The 20,519-nt window shown below is 42.7% G+C and overlaps 1 long non-coding RNA gene across 1 annotated transcript; it reads right to left on the bottom strand.

The window, feature by feature from the left end:
- Positions 1-592: 592 nt before the first annotated feature.
- Positions 593-19,986, bottom strand: LOC134472608 (uncharacterized). The gene is made up of 4 exons (XR_010042496.1): positions 19,814-19,986; positions 9,332-9,446; positions 3,367-3,494; positions 593-1,131 (listed from the first exon to the last, which is right to left on the bottom strand). It is a non-coding gene; the product is annotated as an uncharacterized LOC134472608 (long non-coding RNA).
- Between the last annotated feature and the right edge of the window lie 533 nt (positions 19,987-20,519).

Below are 20,519 nucleotides of genomic sequence, written 5' to 3'. Positions count from 1 at the left end.
ACACACACACACACACACACACACGCATGCACACACACGCACACGCACACACAGTCGCATTCACAGTCACACTCACACAATTCATGTTTGCAAGTGGGAGACTCGATCTTGAGTCCATTCATTAAAGGGGCCCAGCATTGTCTATGCTACATAACAGTTGATTTTCCTGTTTTGTGGCAGTGGGGCAGGAAACTCACAGAAGAACACTGTCATTCTGAGGATCTGGCATGGGTATCAGGAACCCAGTATTCAAGTAGAGTAGGGAGAAGCAAACATTTCCACTGCTGATGAAAAGGAAGTACAGCTGAAAGGTGTTTTAAACAAAACACAAGTGCCTTGGGAAGCTGGATGGAGAAAAGACCTTTCACTTTGAGGCATCCATGAGAAGCTGACCTGAAGATTAGCATTTGTAAAAGAAACAAAAAATGTTGAAATAATTCATTGGAATTGAGTAAAGAGGAAAAAAAAAAAAAAAGAATGAGGCACAGATAATGAATAAATCCAAATTGTATTTGAATGATAGAATCTTAAAAATGGAAGTTTAATCATTTTAAGGAAATTTAAAAAGCACTGATGTGGCACCATAGAAAAATGTTTGTAGCAAAAAGATTTCCTGGGAGGAAATGTGTGCCAAGTAAGTTGGCAGGGGGAAGAGCGGCAAAACAAATCTTTGAGAAAATATCACAGCATCTTGACTAGTGATTCCCCCCCCCCCTCCCAGGAAGTACTTATCTACCAGTTAAAGCTTCTAATTGAGGACCTCTTGTAGGGTTTGAAGCTTTTACTCTATGACATAAAATACAAATAACCCTTGAATCTTGTTTCTTCAGAATTTAAATGTGTCAGGATTCAAATAAAGTCTTTGGAATTTAAATAAATTCTTATTTTAGCATCATCGCACTCAAAGGAGAAGGCCCGACGCTGGCAGAGCGAGTCAAGCGCTGCTCGGCTTCCTCAGGGTTCGATTTTGTGTCAAACGGCTGCGATGAACGTGATCCGCGGAGCCTGAGCGCTGTGTCCACTGGGGTCAGTAGAAACCAGAATCGTATGAGAGTTCTGGACTCGTGTGAAGACCCCCCTGCTTCATCTCCCAGGTTTAATCGATTTGACAAAAGGGATTCATTCAAGATACTGTAAAATGGGAAAAACATTCAAAAGGAAAGAGAAAGTGGGATAGGGGAGTGGAGAAATGAAGGCAGGGAAAAGCACACAAAAGTTATATATGCACAGTTAATTTACATATTATATATATAGTAAAATTACATACATATGACAGTTAATTTAGTGACACTAGGGCTAGGGATTTAGCTCAGCAGCACAGGTGCCTGCTTGGCAAGCATGAGGTCATGAGTTCAATCTCTAAGACCAAAAAGTAAACAAACAAAAAAATGATAGTGATACTACTAATTTCTTTTAGCTCATTGAAAAGAAAGATTTGTTTGGACTATTCAATGCCAATGTCTTGTACTGTGAGTAACTAGTTTAAAAATAATAATATGCAATGTATTAAACCTTGTTACTCTTCTATTATCTTATTTTAAAATTTTGCTTTATCTTTTTTTTTCCTCTTTAAAATAAAAAAAGTGTATCCACTGAGTGTTTCACAAGTACCTTGTGCTTAGGGACAATGTGATTAGTGAGAGGGCCAAAGAATTTCAGGTGACAGAGGTCGGGGCTCTGAGAGCTGGACCCCACCTCCACTTCACATGAAATTATGTCACATTTGCAGTTTTGGAAAAGCAGTTTTGATAATCAAGAAGAAAGCTAGAAGTTTCCAAGAATGCCTGCACAATAACAATGAAAATTAGCACTCGGTGCCATTAGCCACCCCATTACCATCTACCAAACCAGTCAGCATTCACCCTCCCGGGGCCCTATCTCTACTGCTCTCCTCTGCCTAGAAGGTCTCACCAATGGCCCAGCCTGGGCGGGCAGGTTGAGGCCCACATCGGCAGCCCTTGCTTGCTCTTGGCCCAGAGTTGCAAGTTCATGGCCTGATTGATGGAACTCAGCATCTCAGCTTTGCTGGGTTCCCGTGGGGTTTTTCTACTATGTGGGTGATGAGATTCCTATCACAGAGACAGGAGATGACCCGAGAGGCTTGGGACTGGACAGACTAGCTAGAATAGAAGCTCAGGAGCCTGCTCCCTGTGCTGTAGCTTCTCTTCCTGGCCTGGAGGATACAAGGTTAGAGCATCTGGAATCAAGCAGGTTGGAGGAAGTGCCCTGAATGTCCCCACCTTCAGCACCTTGCATCAGCTGATGTAACAGATACTTAGTAAATGTCTGACAAAGGAGCAGATGATGAATGCAGATATAATTATCATGTAATTATATTATATGATAATTATAATAGAAGAAATTCTAATAATAGAAGAAATTCTATTATTAGAGAATTGAAGATCAGAATATATGAGGAAATGCACTTTACTTTAATATCTTGTATCTAGAAGGACTGTTAGAGATGAGGTAGTCTAAACCTTCACTTGGTACGTGAAGAAACCAAGGCCAGCAAAGAGAACTAATTTGCTCAAGGTCGTGGAGCCTGCTGGTGGCAGAGGTGCACTGAAGTCTTTTCACAAATTAAGTGTTGTAGGATTTGTGCTTTTCCTTTATCTCTTTTTTTCCCAAGCTGACATGCTGAAATTGCTTTCTCTCTGTCTTTCTGCCTCCCTCTCCCTCAGAATCTCATGTAATCACGGAAGAGCTATGTTACATCCTTCCTTAGACAGAGCCCCTTTACCGTCTCTGACCACGAGGGATGCATGCCTTAGCTGAATGAAGGGACTACCCATCAATCACACTAGAAGCTTCTTTTGTAAGAAATGGGTTGGTCTGAGGCTTGACCTTTTTTAAATTTTTTTTGTACGAAAGGGATTGAACTCACAACCTCACACCTGATAGGCAGGTGCTTATGACACTGAGCTAAATCTGGCCCTGAGGCTTGAACTTTTAATACACAAAGCTATTGATTGTTACTGTGATTCTGAATTCATGTGTTCATATGTGTAAGTACACACACGCATGCACATACTACCTGACACACACACTGCAGGAGCACTGATGAGGGTGCTGGAACATCTGAGTCCTTCAAGGAGTCACCGTAGCTCTCCATCACCTTTCTTTTTCTTTCTTACTGCCTCCTATCACCACCCTGCTCTCAGAAAAACCTATATCCTCACCAGCACTTCTCCTCCATTCTAATTGGGATTCTGCTATCACAGTGCTAGGCATAACATTCAGTACCATTGTAGTCACCTAAACCTTTTTATTTCCACAGCCCCACAGCACAGACACTCAGCACAATAGTGTGATTGTTTTTACTAAGCACCCACACTAAATATTTTCCTCAAGGAAACTACTTACTCTTAAGTGTTTTCCTTCCTTGTGTATTGTATGATCTGGAAAATTGCCTTTCAGGGTGGAAGGCGCCAGGTAGAGTCAAACCATTGATTGCAGTGAGTTAGACATTCCAGATGAAACGGCTGGGCTAACTAAACATGGAAATCAGAACAGAAGGGTACAGTAGATATTGTAAACAGGGAGAAACTGTTCAAAAGGAAAAGGAACTGGTGGGGAGGGAGGGGGAGAGGATGGAAGGAAAGAAAAAGGCGAGGAAAGAAGGATAAGATGAAAACCGAGCTTTATGAAAGGGAAGAGGTGGGCGGTTTGAAAGGAGGGATGGACATGGAAGAAAATAAAGAGAAACCAAGATAGATTGTGTACAGATACAAATTCTTTATAATGAAAGTGGTCATTATGTGTACTTAAACTGTGCCAATAAACTTTAAAAAGACACCCAAGCTGGCAGACACAAAGTTGTAAAATAACCAGATTTTAGTTTTTTATCAGTCAGCTCTCATTATTTATTTATTTATTTTAACCAGTACCAGGGATTGAACTCACGACCACCTGCTTGTAAGGCAGATGCTTATGCTGCTGAGCTAAGTCCCCAGCCCAGTCATCTCTCTTTTAAAAAAGCTATTTGTTTCTATAGTAGTTTTTCCTCCCCAAACCCGTCTGGACCTTTAATTGCCAGTGCGGCTAGTGAGAGGTGGTGGCATCCTCTGATGTAACTTGATGTAAGGGACCCTTCCTTCCGAGAGTAATGCAGTTCCTGTTAATCACCTCCAAATCGGTTTCTGTAAAGTAGTCAGCTCATTGTCCCCTCCCTCTGTTCATTACGTATCTGCCTCCTTTTCTGCTCATTTGCCTTGCACAGGGATGCACATGGGCCTCACCACATGCCAATCACATGCCAGCATTTTCCAAGCCCTAGGACAATGAGCTGAAATAAACCTTTTTTATCTGTGCATTACGCAATCTCAGGTATACTGTTACAGAAACAGAATAAGTGGACCAAGGCAACTGATGTTTTGGCTTGAGATGTTGTATTCTAATTAAGAAGACCTACAATCGAATAACTTCCATATCATGGGCTATGTTCTTGGGTACCACATTCCACAACGTATTTCTCCAGTTAGCCAGGCAATCTATGGAGGCCTTGTAGAGCTGTGGCTTCTTCATGGGAATGTCTACCTCCAGAGAACACGCAGCCCAGAGATAGAGAGGAGCAGGGATTTCCTTCGCACCCTCCAGAAGGAATAGATTTACCCCACTCACTGCTCTAGAGGCAGAAGCCTGGCCTTGAATCTGCTGATGTTTTCAGATTCCATGGTTACAAAATGAGGACCCAAGTCTGTGTCCTCTCTGCCTCCAAAATGAGCGAAATGAGACTTTACAGTAGCATTTAGGAAAATGGAACCACAGGCATTTCTAGGGGGGACTTCCAGGCTCGTCCCCCGAGCTGTGTGGTTCACATTTGCACCACTGCACCTACGTAGTAGCTCTGTCCATGAAGGAAGGCTGCAGTGTTGTGTCCAATGGCTGCCTCACACCATAGTGTGGGAAGGAGTACCAGGACTGGAGTCTGAACTTCATTTCCACTGATGTAAAATAAAGGATCCAGCATGTGTGATTGGAAGTTTTCTTTTAACCCTTGGCAGCTATTGATTTTAAAATGCCATTGACTCAAAAGAAAGGGGAATTATAATTCGTGGGATTCCACAGGGAAAGTGACCTTGGAGGAAGTCCAAGTCTTTGTGAAGAAAGAGCCCTGGTAGGAGGCAAACAAAGCTGTCCTCAAAAGGGTCCACACAAAGATCTGTGTTGGGGTGTTTGTGGCAGCTTTATTCATAGTTGCCAAAACTTGGAAGCAACCAAGGTGTCCTTGAAGAAGTGAATTAATGCACTGTAGTCCATGCAGAGCATAGAATGTTGTTCAGTGTCAAGAATAAATGAAGAAAGAAGCCATGAAGGGCACCAAAGTGAAGGAAACCAATCAGAAAAGGCTATAGCCAGGCTTGGTTGTGCGTGCATGTAATCCCAGCACTAAGGAGGCTGAGGCAGGAGGACCATTGTGAGTTAGAGACCAGCCTGCATTACAAAGTGAACTCAAAGCCAGCCTGAACTGCATAGCGAGACCCGATCTCAAAAAGGCCAAAAGAAAAGCAAAAAGGCTGTAAAGAGATGATTCCAATTGCATGAGATTCTGAGAAGGGCAAAATTAGGGAGACAGGGAAAAGACCAGTGCTTGCCAGGGGAGAGAGGAATGAATAAGTGCAACACAGAGGACGCTTGGGGCAGCGGAGCTGCTCTGTGTGATGATCCTGCAATGGCAAACGCAGCTCCTCGGGTTGGGTGGCAGCATCCAGGGCGAGCCCTGTTGTAGGCCACAGACTTGGGTGACACGCCGCGCTGGTACAAGAAGTGGCACGTGTGTAGGCGCAGGAGATGGAAGGGAACTCTTCACATCTTCTGCTCAGCTTTGCCAGGAATCTAAAACTGCTCTAAAAATAAAGTTTCTTAGAGAAAGATTGCAGGTTCTGCATCAGTTCTTGATTTACTGGTGGATCCAGTAGCCCTCCAGCCAACTGAGACACCCTCTGCCCTGGCTGCACATCCCATCCTCCTTTCATCTGAAGCTGTTGACAAGGCTCCATACATCAGCAAAGGACCAGTCGGGGCATCCCCTAATGCCTGCATGTGCAATAGGCAACAGGCAGTGGGCGGTCACCTCAGCATCCAAACACGGCTAGGAATTTCTGCAGCAACTCCTGTGCATGGGTTGTAGTGAACTTGCCATGGCTTGATGTGTCCACCTGACTGTCCTCTGCTTGAGGAACTGTCTGTGTGACAGGATCGATGTGAGTCTGATGCTGTGATCCTGCGAGCCCTGCGATGCATCCTGCGATGCATCCTGCGATGCTCTTCCTTATGGAACATCTTGAGGGCCACAGATGAACCACATGACTCAGAGGTCTCTCACTGCTTGCAGACAAAGTTTCCAGGGGGAAACTCAGGAGCAAGCTCGGGAAGGCTGTGGTGCAGAAAGACGGAGGTAATTGATTTGTTCAAGTCCATTAGCCTAATTTTGCCCGGAGATATTGATCGTCTGAGAATGGCAACCTGTCACTGGAGATGTTTCATTACCTTCACTTAAAATGGTCTGAAATATGACAGACAAATGTAAGCTTCACAGCAAAGCAATCATCTCTGGGCCAGAAGCACTGGACACAGGAGGTGACCTGTGTTTAAAGCTGAGCTATTGGTGGACGGGCAATGGTTCCACTGGAGGCTACAGTTTACCATGTTCAGGACAAAGAGACTTTCACAGGTCTGCATAAGACAACTCCATGAGCCTCTACGGAAAGCCTCTTTCATGCAGGTGTTCTAATGCTTTCAGGCCCTGAGCTGCCTTCTCCAGATTGCGCCATTAGGTCCTGTCTCTTTGCTTGTCTCCTTTCCTTAGTCCTCCACAAAGAACTAATCTAATAACTCTTCTCTCGTTAGGCCCCCATGTTGTTAATCAAATGTGGGGAGGTGACCAATTGGCCTGGATTAACATAATTAACTTTAAAAATCATACATATTCAAAAGGTTCTGAAAAGCATCTGGGTACCATTTTAAAAATCATTGGATGATCAAATTAACAGCCTAAGAAATTAGACCTATAACTGCTTACTTTGAAAAAGGGTTCTCTCTTTCAAAGCAATGTTTATAAAAGACAGGAAATCCCATTGGGGGGTGGCGCTACATTCTATGATGGATTAGTTCTCTAAAGTATCATATTTGCTGGAGATTGGACTCTCCTGATGGCATTTCCAGATTTGGCTGAGTGCAGATAGACACCATCTACATTTGTGACTGGAAAATCTTCCAAAGAGCTTTTCTGCAGGACCACGGGGGTGAATAAATCACACACAGCCACCTTTGAATGTCCAGTTTCCCAAAAAACTGATCAGAGCTCAGAGGCTAATCAAATGACCTAGAGTCACTTGGCTTCATGCTATTTAGACCTATTAACATCAAAGCCAACTTCATCAGTTCTGCTTGTAAATAATAAAAATGAAGAGGGCTTTATTGAGCGCAAAACTTCAGCTTGCTGGGACCTAAAGCCCAAAAGCGCAGAGGTAGGCTTGCAACTATAATCCAGGCCTTGTGAACTTGAATCCTTTTATCCGCTTTCATAGCCATAGGCTTTGAAGAAAAGGCCAAGCAGGACTATGTCCAGGAATGTTCACCTTTGTTTTCATTACTTATTACCGGAACAAGACATAAAGGGATATAAACTATTAGCTAAACCTCCTCTAATCCATCACCTTCAAGCCAGGGAAAATCTCTCTTAATGAACCAGTTTCTGAGTGGTCATTGCTGCATTCCAGAGCCAGCCTGCAGGACCCTGAATACTGAATGCTAACAGCACACAGCGAGGAACTGCAGAGGGAAGAGGAGAGGCTGACAGGGAGCAGCAGGAAGGGACCTTGCTTGTAACAATGGCTTTTGTTCGGCATCTACATCCATTCAGAGAAGCCCTGGCTTGGGAGGGAATCTATCTACACATCAAAGTAGTTCATTTTTCTAGGAAGCGGGCACTTTCCCCAGGTTGCTATTTGCAGAGAATCTAAGTCTTTGAAACACCATTAAAGCATATCTCAGTCATATTTTGTATATCTTTTGTGATCTTAAGCTCAGAGAGATGCAGCAGGCTGAATCTTTACCCACTTGAATAATGGAAGGGAGGCAACTGGGGCCTGAAACCACAGAGCAGATTGTTGAGAATGTCCCAGCCGTCAGCGCTCAGGATGCCAGCTGGTGCAGTGAGGATGACGATGCATCTCCTGCTTTCTCTGGCTGTAGGATTTAAGACACCTGGTAGAATACATCGGCTTCATATACCGGCACATGAATAAGGCGATTTCCATCAAATGAGGCGTGGTCACGGGTGGAAGTGATTTTTAGCCTTCTATTGTTCTGTTCTGCATTTTCTACTTTTTGATCATAAACTCATCAGTTTGAGAACTGGGAAGGAAACAGCACATTACGGTAGCCTCCAGCCTCAATCGGTCCAGCTGGAAGCCCAGGCACAGGGCTCCTGTGGCATCCCGACTGTACCAGTGCTTCACAGTGGCCTCTCTGAGTGTCTGTCTCATCAGCGCCTGGAATCACACAAGGTGAGACTATCTCTCCTTGGGTTTCTTCACATCCTCACAGACGTGTCCATCATACTGGAGAACTAGGAAAGGTGTTTGTTGAATGAGTCAGGGAAAACAACATCCATAAATAATTGTTAGCAGAAGAACACCCTCGCAATGGCTTTGTGATCACAATCAGTCTCTTTTGGTGATAAAGACTCCTCACAGAGTTTGCTGTAAATGGCACAAGAAGGGCTTCCCATTGGAACCCATTATGACTTTTTTTTTTTTTTTTTTTTTTTCCTGGAAAGGCTCTGTGTCCCTGGACTCCTATTAGGCTAATGTAGACTCTTAGTCTTGTCCTGCCCATGTATAGGGAGAGTACTCAGGGCACCTTTGTCAATCCTAAGAGGATTCTAAATAAATTTAGATTCAGGATCTCAGAAAACTTTCAAAAATTGTAGCCCCCGAGGAAGATTCTGATAAGCAAATAAGCCAGACCCAACTATCCATAATGAATACTTCATTTTTCCTAGGCTTGCCGGGCATTTTTAGTTCCTCTGGGTTTGTCTGCCCTAACTCTGCCAGGTGAGGAGATCCTAGGTCTAGAGATGATAAAGATTTGCACAGAGGCAAAGCCACAAGTGAAATGAGGGTGCCACCTGGGGTGGGGGTGGGGGAGACATCATCCTTCTGCTGCCACCTGGAGCATCACCTAGTTTCTTGCAGCAAAGGAAGGGCTGAGCTGCCTCCTTTAAACCGCTAGCTAATTCCTAGCTACCTATTCCTGGATTCTGGCCTGGTCACTTTAAAGGAAATATGCGTGCGTGGCCAATCCGCGGTTTGGAAGTAGGTACCTTAGGAAAGAATCTCTGCCTTTCTTCCTCGCTCCTGCTATTCAGATGCTTTTTATTCTCAGCCCAGCTTTGCAAAGAAAACTGCTGATTCATTCACTTCTCCTTCTCCCTGTAGCTAGGATGAAAGGATATAAATAATTTACATTAGGATATCAAGACAAGCTGTGGTTTTAAATTTGTTGCATTCTTGGCCTGAGTTGCTTCTGTCACACTGATTTAAACTAAAAGAGCCAGCAGTGATTATCACAAGCTTTTATTCTGGTCAGAACGCACCCATTTGCTGCAAGTCTGTAGGCTTGAAGGTTAAATTCTTACTGTAGATGTTGCTGAGTACAGGTAGTACATGTGAGAGCCCAGGCATTTTCAAGAATCAAGCCTGAACTTGAAAAGGATATTCTGGACTGATTTTAAATAAAAAGCCCTAGCAGATATAAAAGACTACATATAGGATAAAATTTCTGTTTGCTATCTAGGAAAGTCGGAAGTTTTAGACATTTAAGATTCATGCCAGGAGACCAGAGAACATGGCGGACAGACAACAGCAACTACCAGAGGCTCTCTGAAAGGTTCGGCTCAGAGGCCAGAAATAATGCGGACTAGGGAGACACGAATCAGTAGAGATATGCTCTGCTGACTCAGGAACGAACTGGGCTGAGAGAATCCAACTTGGAATACAGTCCTGGCGCTAAAATAGGAACAGAAAAATCTCGGTGTGGAGGCTCGACTCCGCGCCATCGGAAACCGGTTTGGATTTCCCGCCGTGCGGCGGCCGGCTATCTCCACAGCGGCTCAGCAAGGAGAGACGCGCCGAGCTCTGGGAGCGCCGAGCTCTGGGAACGGGAGAACGGAGTCGAAAAAAAAAAGGACGGACAGAGGTGTACACGAAAACTGACTGGTGGCGAGGTGAGTGAGAATCTGACCCCCCACCACAGTTTGACTCTAGCGGAGATCTCTCTGGGCGCCATCCCCCTCTCGGACGGGATTGGAGAAAAGTGCCTGGCCTGAGTGACGCTGCTGGCGGACTCTCTAGGCTAGACTAGCCTAACCCAGATCCCAGAGCCGGACGATGGCCCGGAGGAGCGACTGACTTCCGCGTAGGCTGCCTCCTCCGACTCCCTGGTGCGCAGCGGTGGGCGGGAACAACTAGCCAGCGCAATTTGATCAGGCTGTGGCTGACAGGCAGGGAAGCCGGGCCTCCTTTGTAAGATTGCATTTTATAAGGAACAAAAAAATATGGGGAAGGGAAGCAACAAAAAAAGCTCCTCGGCCCCCAATCCTGAGAAACAGGCAATAATGGACGCCGCACCAGTATACATTAAGCACCATATTGAGAGCCTCATAGACCAATTCAGGAATGAAGTTATCAATGATCTGAAGCTAGAAGTATGCAGAATAGTTAGAGAAATGCTAAACACCACCCAGGAAAAAACAGATGGTGGAATGGAAGAACAGAAAAAGAGGGGAGAATTGCTTGATGGAGAAAACAGAGAAAGCATTGAGTATGTGAAGCAGGTTCAAAGGGACTATCAAGAAATTAATAAGTCTATACAAGACTGGCATAACAGCTTGAAAGAAACTAAGGACAGACTATCTGAACTGGAGGGCAGACTTGAAATATGGGAGAATGAAATGAAAAACTTCTTAAAAATAACAAAGAAACAAACAGCAATAATACAAAGACAAGAAGATGATAAGAGGAGCCACCACTTAAGGATTAAGAACATAGAAGAAGAAGTAGGGACACAAACAAATGAATTACAAAAGCTACTCACAGAAATAATCCAGGAGAATTTTCCTAATTTAGCAAAAGGTAAAGATACTCAGCTGTATGAGGCATACAGGACCCCAGCTACCTACAACCCTAACAGAGAAACACCCAGGCATATAATAATAAAAATCCCAGAAATTCAATACAAGAACAGAATATTAAAAGCTGTAAGAGACAAGAAACAGATCACTTACAAAGGAACACCCATCAGAATTACAGCAGATTTCTCTTCACAAACCATCAAATCACGAAGAGCATGGGGGGAAATAATTCAAGCTTTGAAAGATAATAATCTCCAGCCAAGATTGAGATATCCTGCACAACTGTCCCTGGAAATTGAAGGAAAAACGAGGTGCTTCCAGGATAAAGAGGAACTGGGGGAATTTGCAACCACCAATTCAACTCTACAGAAAGTATTGCAGGATATTCTAAAAAAAGAAAAATACAAAGAACCCAGAAATAGTGGCAGGGAGGCCACAACGAATGGAGCAGAGAACAAAATGAAGAAGACAAACTGACAGCTACTGACAGAAAAAGAGCTCAACAGAAATGAGACAGAGAAGATTGGATGATAGGAACAGCTATTTTTGAGAAAATGACATCTTAATAGGTAATGCTGATTCAGTACCATCTTGTTTTGAAGTCTCATCTAGCTTTTGTTCTTCTGTCTCCAATGGTCTAACCAGGTTGTATCTTATTGGATTTTGTTATGTACGTTAGTATAAGCAAAAACCTTTTAAAGACAAGGAGATTATACAGAGACCATTGTTCATTTTCTGTTAGTCAATTCCAAATACTCTATAATGCTGTCATTCTCTTAAATGGTTTTACATTGTTTTGATATACTTAATGCTACAGTATATGAAGTTGTACTCAAGGACTTCAGGGAGGGAGTCAATATGGTAACTATTTTTAAGTCGGAAATATCTGGTGGTGAAACACTATTCTGCTTAAAAGGTTATGTTTTGATCTGCCCTGTTTCGCTGTTATGCCCTCTTTTTCTTTTTCTCAATCTCCACTCCATTATATACTTTTTTATTGTTATCCATTTAATTAAAGGGAAAAATATAGCAGGATATAATATAGTAACCCACTTTGACTTTCTATTTTCTCGATTTGAAGCCCTGTATTACTCTCACCATCTTGTTTTTGACTGAGGTTCCTCTATTCTGTTTTGCTGAATAGTATCAGGTTCGAAAGTTTAGGCATCAGCTGAGAAGATAATGAGATTCATTATAACGCCCATTCTCGTTGACTTCTATCTACTTTTGAAGACCTACAATATCTCCAATGTTTTGGTTTTGTCGGTTTTATCCTTTACGGTTTTGTTCAATAGTATTACAACTAACGATATAGGCAATTCTATTAGAAATAGCGGGAGGCATTAGGGTAACCATTGTTGATCACCTTGTATTATGTTTTTATATTATCTATTATATCCACCCTTTTGACTTGACCGATTCTGTTCTGTCATGTCACATTTGGTTTTACTCTCTTCCAAAAAAGCAATAAGAACAGTGGGAGCAATGAAACCCAAAATGTGTAATAGTCACTGTACAAAAGAGAGGAAAAGAAAATGCTCTAAACTATATAACTGCATGTATATTTAAATGTATAAGACAGAAAATGATATCACAGAGTTCTAATGGATCATTGAACAGAACTGTTTGCAGTATCATTGCTGGAATGTCCACTCTACAAACTTTAATTCTGTGACTTGAACAATTATTTCTAAGATGGCAATATGTAATCTATTAACTAGTGATTTCCTACTGCGCATTTTTTTTCTTCTGTAAATCTGTATAACTTGTACCCTTCACTGTTTTTTTTTCTTTTCTTTTCTCCTTAAATAAAAATTAAAAAAAAAAAAAAAAAAAAAAAAAAAAAAAAAAAAAAAAAGATTCATGCCAATTTTTGTGACTGATTAGAGGAACATTTCTTCCTGCAGTTTTCTTGTGACTCTAGTGTTGTCTGAGTCTAGAAAAATCCTTCCAAATTAAAGGATCACTGCCACAAAGTGAGGTATACCCTTGTGAATCCCAGATTGCCAAGCCCAACATGAGAAGACAAGAAGGAAAAACAGCAAGGAGAGGGTGACAAAAAAAAAAAAAAAAAGCAGAAAGGGAATAGAGACGCATCCTCCTGTTTCTGTGCTCATCTGTTTCTCCCTAACGCTGTTTTGAGGTCTGCTTGTCTCTTTCCTGCTTCTCTCTTTCTCCACCCAATCACTTCTGATATATTCTCAGTTTCATTTTCCCATGCATGGCTTGTTTCCTGTAGTTAGACTGTTCTTGTATTTGTAATATAGGTATTTTTCCTTTGGTCTCCTCCCTCCCCCCAACTAAGGATAATCTGTGGAGAAGATTAAGAGAAAGACTTTAAAGTGGTTGGTACAGATGCATCTTTTATGAAGAGAGACACTCACTGCACAGGAAAATAGGACAGGAGAGGGACTCACGCTGCTCCCCATCCCGGTCCACATGGCTGGAGGAAATACACATTTTCCTAAAAAGTCCCAGAATCCTTCTTAATACCTCATGCTCTGCAGCCTCCATCAACTTGTCAGAGTTGGAACAAGAGATGAAGCCATTTTGCTAATCTTAAATAATTTCAGTGAAACCGTGCAGGGTGGGTTCAAACGTCAGCCCTCAAGCTACTCAGGGCATTACCAGGTGCTTGCTTCAGGGCAGCAGTCAGAGAAGAGCTGATTGGTTCCTCCAGATAACTGTGGACGCACATGGTGATAATTGTCCTGACTGTTTTCCCTGCAATGGGACATGCTTTGCAGTGATAATCAGGCTTAATTGGTGAAGATCTCTAACTGCTGAGAACCACCAAGTGATATTTGTTCAATTTTATAATTCTGGCTATCGGCTCCTATTGTTCTCCTCTGGATTTTGTGTTTGGAGACTTGGTGTTCCCAACGTAGACAGTCCCTGAGTCTTCCAGACCCAGGTGGGGATGTATCCTCTCCAGGGAATGGCCCGTCCTGAGTGTCATCTCCCTCAGCTCTGAAGTAAGATCTGTATCCTAGTCTGCTCAGTGTCCTGCAACAGACCTCTTTAATGTGGGTGTCTCGTAACCAACAGAAATTTGCTGCTCCTTGTCATAGCATCTGTCCAAGGTCAAGGTGCCAGCAGATTCCGTAACTGGTTAGGACTTGTGCCTCATAGGCAGCCCCTTCTTGCTGCATTTTCCCATGGTGGAAAGGAGTGACCAAGCTCTCTTGAACCTCTTTTATTGGTCCTATCCAATACCACCTTCACGACTTAATGATCTCCCATAGGCCCCACTTCTTAATACTGTTGCACTGAGGTGTGGTTTCAACAGAGGGATGGATATGTGTGGGCGACATGAACACTGATAGCACAGCAGTGGGCCTGTGAGCTCCCACCCAATCTCCACGTGACTGTCAAGGTTAGTGGTGAAGGATGTGCATTTCTCTCTTCCGGCCCCATTCTTGACTTTCACCATTGATCTCGGGCTCCACTTCTGATAGTTTATCAAGGCGGCTCTTTGGAGGACACTGGTGGTGCTTTATAAGTTATATGATCTATTCTTAGCCTATAATTATCTTGGACTCTGGGCTAAATCTGACATTATTGATGTACTCTCCTTCCCCACATCCCTGCCATACCTTTTGCTGTCTCTGTGAACCTCTATCCTCCTCCTCCTTTGGTTCTTGCTATATTTCATTCTCCACTTCTATTACTACTCTGTTTCCTCACTGGTCTGAGTTAATTCTCCTTTTTCGTTGGCCAAGAGTGCTCCTTCTGTTCTTAAGACTTCAGCTGTCATCCCTACACAATTGATCCTAAGACACTAAAAGTTACGTTTCAAGTGTGCCCAGATACTCACTCCCGTTGAAAAGCAACATATTAGTTTCTTCCCAGCCTGGGAACCTGAATGACTCAGCATGATTCTATTTCAAAAGAGAAAAAGTAAACTATGGTTGAGGGCGTAGCTCAGTGTCCAGGCTCTAGGTTCGATCCCCAGTACTGTATGAAAGTCAGAGTAACGTCCTGAATACTTACCTAAGAGAAATGCTTATGTCTCCAACAGCATTTTCTCACTCAAGTCCCACTTCACTGCCTCCAGGGACCCTGAGCTGTGGACGTGGAGCCCAAAGCTGCACCTTGACCTCACCGGGTGGTGCTCACTGCCTTGTTTCTCCAGGCAGATGCAGCCTCTGCCGCATCAGCTCTGCTGGCAGGAGTGCCATTTTGCAAGTAACCTATATTTAATAATCTGACACAATCCTGTTTTCTTTCAAAATATCCAATATCCATCACCTCCTTTTCCACAAATCCTACCCACTTGTTCCCTTTACTCCATTCTGGCTCTGATGTGTGATGACAATGGCCTTGCTGACCCTGCCCTGTCCATTGCTGTCTATCTAGCCAAATCCGATCACCATCTAGGATCCTTTTCTTTTCTTTTTTGATACTGGGGATCGAACTCACAACCTTGTGCTTTAAGATCCTTTTTTATACACTGCTTCTTCTATAAACCTTTGCTGACTATTCTCACCCAGGTTAGTATTAGTACAACTAAGTGTTAGTTATTGTTTAGCCTCTGTTTAGAAATTCTATCTCTCCCCTTAGCTGTAGATTTCTTGTTGCCAATGCCCTTCCTCTAGTTCTTGCATTCCTCAAGAGTTTGGCATAATCTTGGCAAGTAATAGGTGTTCAATAAATCTTGCACTGATTTACTGTTCCTTAATTTAACAAATACTCATTGACTGAATACATTGTTGGTTGAATAAATCAAAGATTGATTTGTTGATCGATTCTATTGATTCAATTTGGTACTATGCTCAGTCCTTTGCATACTAATTGAAGAGGCCAGGGGCACTAAAATTTTATTTCCCTCCATTTCCAAACTATATTTGGAACCCCATAAATAAACTATTGGGCTGAAACTATCTCTTCGATTGCTTCTAGGTGCAATTATATGAGCAGAACGTAAGGGCCTGAATGCTAATGTTAGAGTGAACCACTGCCCAATGGTTTTGGCTTTGAAACATCAAAGAGATGGTATAAATCTCAATGAAAAGGTAAATTAAGCTTTGGCTCTCTTCCTAGAAGTGACACATTAAACAGAAGATCATTTTTCTCTTTAAATTAAGAGGCAAATAATATTTTAGAACCCAGAACAAGTGGTGCTGCCAAATTTGGATCCTACTTAGCACAAAATAGCTTTTAAGGATTAGATGAAAAATAAGAACCCTGGTTGTTTCTATTATGTCTTGAAGAGCTTCGTATCTTTCAAACTACACAGTCCTTTATTAAATAAAGTCTATACTTTGCTAAAACTGTTCACCTCATGCCATTTAACTCCAACTCTAACAGAAGTGTTGCTGCGGGCTGAATTTTGTCTCTAGATCCATCTACTGAAGGCTTGGCCTCAGCACATCTCAGAATGCAACCGGAAGGGAGAACCCTTAAGGGATGGTTGAAATGATCATTTATGGCTGCCCAATGTGACTGGTGTCCTTAAAGAGGAAATCTGGACATAGAACGCCTCCGTCAGATCCTGGAGAAGGTAACCGTCTACAAATCAGAGACAGAGAGGGGGCTGAGGAGAAACCAACCCGACTGACACATTGGTCCTAGACTTCCAGACTCTGAGGCATAGGAAAAATGAATTTTTGTTTTTGAAACCCTCCCACTGTGATATTTGTTATGACAATCCAGGCTGACTTACACACATAACAGCACAAGTGTCTCCTTACTAGACGTAAGTCCTTGACGACAGCTGTAGCATTAGTGACGCTTCTTACAGAATTAATAATTGCACTTACATAATGTTATGGGAGTGACCTCGCAGCTTGTTTAATTAGCTTGTTTTTGGAATATACATTGCCTGAATATCTACTGTATGCTTGGTGCTATATGCTTGGTACTGTATGCTGAATAAGCTAATTGGTACTAAGATGAGCAAAACAGAGATTCTATATCCATCTATACCTTCTATATCTATATTTATATATAGATATTATATCTATCTATACAGATATAGATAGATAGGTACAGATATAGGCATTAGGTCAAGGTACAGCTTTATAAAGTGGGAGGAAGTGGTGATATGTAAATTCCAATGAATTTTTCATTCTTTCAAATAAAAATTTAAACTATCTTTTTTTTTTTTTTTTTTTTTTATCAGTACCAGGGATCGAATTCACAACTGCCTGCTTGCAAGGCAGGCACTTATGACGCTGAGCTAAATCCCCAGCCTCGTTAAACTATCTTTTAATTCCAAAGTTATAGAATTAAATACTTGCTACACTGCCTTGCCGAGAAGGTGTCTGATTTCTGCCATGCTCATAAACATCTCTTCCTGAGCACTGATCAGCCCAGGCTGACTGCATGTTGCTAACATCTTGAGTCTCACTCTGACATGTACTCATCCTGACATGTACCCATGTAAAATACAAACAGGCATTTCATCCAGCTTTTTTGAAAATGTAACAAACAAAGTAGACACTTAGGAAACACACTCAGTATGCAAGGTCAGCCTAGTGTGCAACAGAGCACCAGAATTTTTTTTTTTTTTTTTGGTCTTTTTTCCTTTTTATTGGTACCGGGGATTGAACTCACGACCGCCTGCTTCCAAGGCAGGTGCTTATGCTGATGAGCTAAATCCCTAGCCCCAGAGCACCAGAATCTAATGCTCAAGTGTGCAGACCATTCTCTTCCCATCTCTGCCTCCTTCTCCCTTCCCCAGCTTCTGCCAACCACGATCTACTTTCTGTTCCCAAGAGGTAAGGTTTTCTTGATCCCACAAATTGTGGGGAGAGTTTGTTATGGTTTAGATTTAGGCTGTCCCCTTACAAGCCTTCTGTGGTCAGAGGTGGGGCTTGGGAAGTTGGTTGGATCCTGGGGTGCTATATTCATCAGTGGATTCCTCCACTAGGAAGTTCAGTGACTGTACACACTCTCCAGAGGCCTGGCCTGACCTAGAGGGTGCATTTCCTTTCCTGGCTCCTCCTTGTTCTCTCTGCTTCCTGGCCACCATGATATGAGTAGATTTCTTCCGCCAGACCCTTGCAATACACTTCTCCTGACCTGGAACCAGCTGACTATGGACTGAATCCTCTAAAAACCATGAGCCAAAATAAACCTCTCCTTTCTGTTGTGGGTGCCAAGAATCTTGTCCCACTTATGAGAAAGTGACTAAGGCAGGTTATCCCATGGCCATAAAATTAGATAGGAGAGATAAATTCTGTTACAAAATAGGGTCAGAGTTAGGGTTAACTAATGATAGTTAATAATAGTATGTGGCATATCTCAAAATAGCTGGAAAAGAGGACTTTTAATGTTTTCACCACAAAGAAATGGTAAATGTTTGAGGTAAAGGTGTGCTAAGTACTTTGATTTAACCATTATGAAATGTATATGTGTATCAACATAATACATTGAGCTCCATAAATATGTACGATTATTACATGTCAATTAAAAAATAAAATGAAAAGCACCACAGGTATATCTATGCAAATGTATATACATTGAAAGTGAACTAGGAGAATATACTGTAATCATTAGCAGTGATTGTCTCTGGGTAGAGGAAAGGTCAGGTTAGGGTCCCCCCTCCACATTATATCATATAGTGCTTCTCTTTCATGTGTTTCTGTTACCATCTTAGCTGCTGTGTAATATTGTCAGTGTTTATATGTCTGTCTCTCTTTCTTATATTCTGAACTTCATGATATTGATACCTGTGTCTGACACTCCATTAACAATAGAATAAGATCACATGCAGACACACAGACACAGACACAGACACAGACACACACACACACACACACACACACACACACACACACGGAACAATAACTACCATTCATGCCTGACTGCATGGATATGTCAGTGATAAGCTGAGGGCCTCCCGTTGAGGAGACTACACTGGGAACATAGAAAGGTGAGTTGGAGGAGCACCTTTGGGGTGGTGTGTCTCTAGTCATGGAGGTGAGAGGATCAGAGGGTTCCCAGTCTGTATAAGGAGCCACCCTTTTCACTGGTCATCTCAGTCTCATTCTTGCAGGTCACCTAATTATCCCCCATTCCCCACCTCATGATTATAACTTGTCTGGCCAAGCAGATTTGTAACCAAGGAACCTATCCCAGTCATCATCCTGGAGTTTGAGCATGATGTGTTTAATACGGATGAATCCATTAACAATCTAGTTTTTAAACACACGTTTCTTGTGATTCTGATTATCATCATGCAGGACCTTAGAGCTCCCCAAGACTGGACTGTAACAATCAAAACTGCACCCCCATTAAAATGAGAATTTCATTCCGGAATGGAAAACTGAGCCCATTTTCCATGAGGACTTGTGAAAGTCCCAGCTAGATTTCCAGTGGGTGCCTTGCAACAGAAGCCTTTCATGGTGGGAACCCCTGGGATGAAAGACTAGTCTCGCACTTCTGGTAGCACCTTCCTCCCGTAGTTGAAATAACCACTAGTTGAAATCGATGGCACAGATTAAAAATGAGTTTGGGATTCCATTTCTGGTACCTTTATTGTCTGGGAATATTGGTGGGCTATTGCTTTTCCATCTTGTCTCTTTACAAAGAGGAGTTGAAAAAGGTCACAAGCAATAAGTAACCTCAACCCCTCCTTCACTTCAAAGAGGAGAAGTGGAGTTAGGAGATTAGACCTTTCATGCCAATACTTGAGTTTGTGATGAACATTTGTGATACATAACCTACCTGTGACTGGTCTGGGCTGCAGACAAACTCCTCAGGTTCAAGGCAGCAGATTTTTGGCCTAAGGGAGAAACTAGAGGTTAGGGAAAGAGATAGGGTTTGTCCAAAGCAACACTGAGACCAAGAGAATGGAACACAACTGGGTGGGCATGTGGACTCACCTACAGCAAAATGGAACGCCTCTGGGCTGTGGGTTCTGACTATAAGCACAGGCCTTTTCTAGTCTAGGCCAGTTCAAGAATTGGAAAACTGAAGGATGCATGGCTCAGTTAAAAGACTCAAGCCTCAAATGCTGAGGGAAACTAAATGATGCCCTTGTGAATGTAGTAGGGCAGAAAATTTCATCTCTCCAGGCCAACTCCAGTAAGAAAGAGTGGGGACTAACACAGGCTAGGTGGGGCCTCTGGATCCTGGGAATGCAGAGTTGGGAAGCACACCATTGTGAACAATGGCTCTGAAGACTGAGTGCCAGAGTCTTTCCTGCTACCTGCGTGTTGTGGTTTGTGTCTGGATGTCCCCCAAAGCCTCATGAGGTCATAAGGGCAGGCTTTTTGGAGGCAGCTGAGTCTAGAGTTTGTGGCTGGCTCATTGTCTAGTGCTGGGGTTGGGAGTTTGAGTATTATACCCACCTTAGGGCTAGTCTGCATATAGTATAAGGCAGGGAAAGAGGCGCTCTCTCTCCTTTTTCACTCTTCTTGCTTTTGCCATC

This window comes from Cavia porcellus, unplaced genomic scaffold (assembly GCF_034190915.1).
Source record: "Cavia porcellus strain 051 isolate PalLab524CR breed Dunkin Hartley unplaced genomic scaffold, mCavPor4.1 scaffold_24, whole genome shotgun sequence".
Taxonomy (NCBI): Eukaryota; Metazoa; Chordata; class Mammalia; order Rodentia; family Caviidae; genus Cavia; species Cavia porcellus.
The sequence above is the reverse complement of the archived record's forward strand: the minus strand, read 5'-3'. Positions and strand labels throughout refer to the sequence as shown.